The following is a 4,944-nucleotide window of genomic DNA, read 5'->3' on the forward strand; positions in this document are numbered from 1 at the left end:
GACAGCTTCTAACTAACTCTAACTCCATCGGGTCTTCTCCAAATCCCGATTCCGATCCCGATCCTGTTAATTGGGATCCCGTTCATGACTCCATGTGGGTGACCGAGCTTGGGATCCGGGAAGGGGTCAGCTGGGTTGTAGCCACAAACCCGGCACGTAGATGGGTACTTGCAACCGCAGGAGTAGAATTAGGCACAAACGCATACTGGTTCAAACAAAGATGACTTTACTTACACTGTCACGATGTACAGCGTAGGAAGAAAGTTACAGACTTCAAACTTCTGTTCCAATCAAACCGAGGAGCTCTTATAAGACGAGATATCTTTAAACTGGGTAACACGAGCATGCAGGCCATGGGGGTACGTCGGGGGGGGGTCGTTGACAGGGAGTCGTCGCGGGTGATCAGACCACCAGGTTCCACTCCGAGACGAGCACGGAGTTCTCCAACCTGGGCGGAAACGACTCCAACCCTTTATACGGCTAAACAAACAAATGCCAGCCACCACGTAGGAATAATTTGAAACCGGCCAATCAGAGTATGCGCATTTGCATATGAGCGGCGGGAACTTTTCCACGCCGGGGCTCTCCACCGTGCCGAGAATTCCCGTGTCTCACCGTGCCTTGTGCTAGAAAGTTCCACTGTACCGAGGCACTCAACTAATCGGTTCTGACAACTGGGAGCTATTCATAATTACAAGTGAAAGTAATAGCAGCCTGCTTGAGGAGTAAGATATTATTCAACATGTGTAAGGGTTACAATCTGCCTGGATAGACAGTATTGCAAGTTCAGAGAGGAATGTGAATTTTCAAGTTGATGGTGTCCCTTTAAGAGAGCCTCCCACTTTGGCAATGCTTTCAACATTTTGATGGTATAATAGATGGCTTTTTAGTCTGAAACAATCAGAAGAGAATGCCAGAGGGATCCATGAAAAAATGAGGACTGCAAAATATTTTGATATTTTTATTCCAGTATTTTATTGGTGTATGCATACATTCGTGTACAATGTGACTATTTGTACATAGTAAGCTTACTGTACAATGCAATACATTAAAATGTTGGTGCCTAAACTGGCATTTAGGACCTGGGTGTTGAAAGATGCTTGTGATGTCGGTTGCTTTATGGGTGGTAGCACTTGCCGGCAAGGTAGCCCCTCCCCTCGACTTTCCTGCCATGACTTTGCTGTTAAATTCTCACAAGAGGGTTTCAGTGGAGATCTTCCCAGAGGGGCTCCCCGACACGGCTGTACACAGTTGTTAGGTGCGATGTTCCACGGGGCTCCGCCTCCCCTACACCCCGTCCACTTGCCAACCGGTCACGTGCTGGTTGGATGTTAGCCTCGGTCTTTGCAGGCTTGCCCCGCAGTAGGCCTCAGGTGGAGGGAAGAGCACGCAGCTGAACAACTTAGCCGGCTCGTGTCCCTTCTCTCTCTATTCCTTGGATTCCCCTACTTTCCTTTAGTTGCTTTTCTCCCTATCCTCTTCAGAAATAATATTCTCCTGGGGAGGAGCGGGATGCGGAGCTGCCTCCCCTTCCCCAGCAGTTTCCAGAGGACTCCGAACCCCTCCCCTGCTCTACTTCTTCTAGGGGAAGCACTGGTCTCTCCTGGCCCGCCTCCAGCAGGGAGTTGCTGTGCTTCCCCTGCTCTGCTTCGGTCAGGGGCTCAAAGGTTGCCCCTGCCTCGCTTGCCGGTACTGCATGGGCTACGGCGTGCCTCTTCCCAGCTGAAGCCTCAGCACGCCGGACATGCTGCCAGCCAACTCTCTCTCCCTCTGGCTCCCCCTCTCCACGGGTCCTGTCGGGGCTTTTAAACATTCCCACAGTGGCCATGCCGGCTGCTGCAATTGGGCCGGCTGCCTTCCACACGGGGAACAGCTGCTTAAATAGCCGGCATAAAGCTGGATCGTGTGGCCGTGGCTGCCACCACGGTCCTGGGTCCTGCACCGCCAAATCTGCCGGAGGCAAGTTCCCCCCTCGGGGGGGTCTGTTTCTGGGCTTTGTGTTCCCCGCAGTTTTCCCTCACCTCCTCTCGAGCCCATGGTGGCACATTGCTGCCACAGACCTCCCCCCTTAAGTCGCCTTGTGGCGCTGGACTCTGTGCGTGGTGTTTTGTACAGTTTGGTGTTCCTCATCATGGATGTGACACAGCTCTTCTTCAGGCTGGTCTGGACTCCCCCGTCTGGTTAGCAAATCAGCCACAAAATTATCCTTGCCCGGGCGATGTATCACTGTAAATTTGAAAGGTTATAATGCCAAGGCCCAGCGAGTGATTCTGGCGTTTGCACTTTGTTTTTTTGTTAACTATTGTAATGGGGCGTGATCCGTCACCACTATGAACTCTCTTCCCATTAGGTAATATTTGAAGTACTCTATGGCCCAGCGTATTGCCAGGCATTCCCTTTCAACCGTGGCATACCTGGTCTCAGTGTGGCTGAGCTTCTGGCTGGCAAAGGAAATCGGGTGTTCTTCGTCTTCTTCTTTCTGCAGTAATACTGCCCCCAGAACGTGTCCTGATGTGTCCGTCTGTAAAATAAAAGGAGCGTTAAAATTAGGGGTGTGCATCATGTCGTGGCATATCGCCTCCTTCAAGTTTCAGAAGCTTCTTCTCATCTCTGGGGTCCACTTCAGGGCTGCCGTGGAGGCTCCGGCCAACGCATCCATGAGTGGTGCGGAGAGGCTTGCAAGATACAGTATAAACCGGCAATAATAATTAATGAGCCCCAAGAAGAAACGTTGCTGTCTGCGCGTTTGTGGTTCCTGGAATTGTTTTATGGCTTTAATCTTAGTGGTGAGGGGGTTGAATCATTCCTTGACCTACCCGAAACCCTAGGTAAGCCATCTCTCTTTCCGCTAGTTTGCATTTCCTGGGGTTGGCTGTTAGTCCCGCTGTTTGGAGCTCTTCCAGGATAGCCCTCAGGACTTTGAGGTGTTGTTCCCAATTGGGGGTAAATATGATGATATCATCTATATAGGCCGCTGCATGTGGTGCCAGCAATGTATCCATTAGCCTCTGGAAGGTGGCAGCTGCGCCATTGAGACCAAAGGGCATCCGTACGAACTCAAATAAGCCCCAAGGGGTTCCAAATGCAGTCTTGGCACAATCCGACGGGCGCAAGGGGATCTGCCAATACCCTTTGGCAAGGTCGAGAGTTGATATATATATATTGCGCTTCACCGATCCTTTCAATGAGGTGGGTAACATACGCCATCGAGAAAGTGTCGAAGGTTGTCAGGGCATTCAGTTTCCTAAAATCTATGCATAGGCGAAGTGACCCATTAGGTTTAGCTACTGGCACAATGGGGCTATGCCATGGGCTTCATGAGGGTCAAATAATCCCCTGCATTTGTGCTATCTCCTGCTGTATTTTCTGCTGCCACCGCTGGGGTATCAGCCGCCACCTTTCCCTGACCAGTGTGCCTGGAGGCGTTCTGATCTCATGTTGAATCCCTGTCACCCGCCCCGGGGTTTCTTGGAACACCACTCGGAACTTCTGTATTAAGGCTAACAGCTGCTGTCGTTGTTGACTGTCCAGTTCTTTACTTACTTGCACGGCCTCTTCCCCTGAGGGTCTGCTCAATCCAGGATACAGAGGTCCTAGCTCCTCCTCTTTCTTATCTTCTTGTGCCATCCACCCCTGTGCGGTTTTCCACTCCTTCAGTAAGTTCATGTGGTAGATTTGGTGTCCCCAGCGATGGTCCGGTTTGAGTAATTCATAATCAACTGGCCCCACTTGGCGTACTACTGTAAATGGGCCCTGCCACATCGCGAGTTGCTTGCTTGAGGCGGTAGGAATCGACACCAGAACCCTGTCCCCAGGCTGGAAGGTTCGGACTCTTGCCCTTTTATTATAATGGGTTTCCTGTCACTCCTGGGTGTTCCTCACATTCTGGCCTACGATCCATTGGACCTTCTGGATCCAATCCTGCAATTCCTGGCGGTATCTTTCCGCGGATACTCCTAGTCCCATTGGCCGTTCCCATTCCTCCCTGATGACCTGTAACAACCCCCTGGGACTGTGGCTGTACACTAACTGGAACAGGGAGTATTGTGTTGACTCTTGGGGGGCATCCCGCAGGGCAAACAACAAGGGCCTGAGGATGGAATCCCACCACTGGGGATCTTCTTGTGAGCAGCACCTGAGCAATCGCTTGATTGTGCTATTCAGTCTCTCCACCAGACCGTTTGTTTGGGGATGGTAAACTGAGGTCTTCAACTGATGGTGATGCTGAGGGTTTTTACAAAGGGCCTTCATCACTCCAGACATAAAATTTGCCCCTGGTCTGTAAGTATTTCTTGGGGTATGCCCACCTGTGCTATCCACCTGAGCAGTTCTTCTGCCACTCTTGTTGCTGTAATTGACCTCAGCAGAACCACTTCTGGGAACCAAGTGACATAGTCCACCAAAACCAAAATGTATTGATAGCCATTATGTGGCTTCGGGAGAGGGCCTACTATGTCCAGTGTGACTCTGGAAAATGGTGTTTCTATTATTGGCATGGGGCACAAGGTCCACTCTTGAGCCCTTTGGCACTGTGGGCAGGCGGCCCTCCACCTTTCCACATCCTCATGCAGGAGGGGCCAAAAAAATTCTTAGATCAGCCTAGCCCTGGTCTTAATGCGTCCCAAATGACCTCCCATTGGGGAGTCATGAGCCAATCTCCATATGGCATGCTGGAACGAGGCCGGGACTACCAACTGCCTCCCTTTCAAGGTGCCCCCCTTGCTCCGTTGCACCCGATACCCCCAATTACCTCAAACCCGTCGTGCCTCCTTGACATTCCCTCTTCAGGGTCTTTGGCCCTCAGCTGCTGGAGTTCCAGGTCCTCCTGTTGGGCCCGGCAGAACTGGGCTGCACTCACTAGTGACTCCAAATTAATGCTGCCCGATGATCCCCCGCTGGAAGGTGCGGGGCTTTCACCAGTCCAGCCTTCTCCCCTTCTGAACC

The sequence above is a fragment of the Alligator sinensis genome, unplaced genomic scaffold, assembly GCF_000455745.1.
Source record: "Alligator sinensis unplaced genomic scaffold, ASM45574v1 scaffold674_1, whole genome shotgun sequence".
NCBI lineage: Eukaryota > Metazoa > Chordata > Crocodylia > Alligatoridae > Alligator > Alligator sinensis.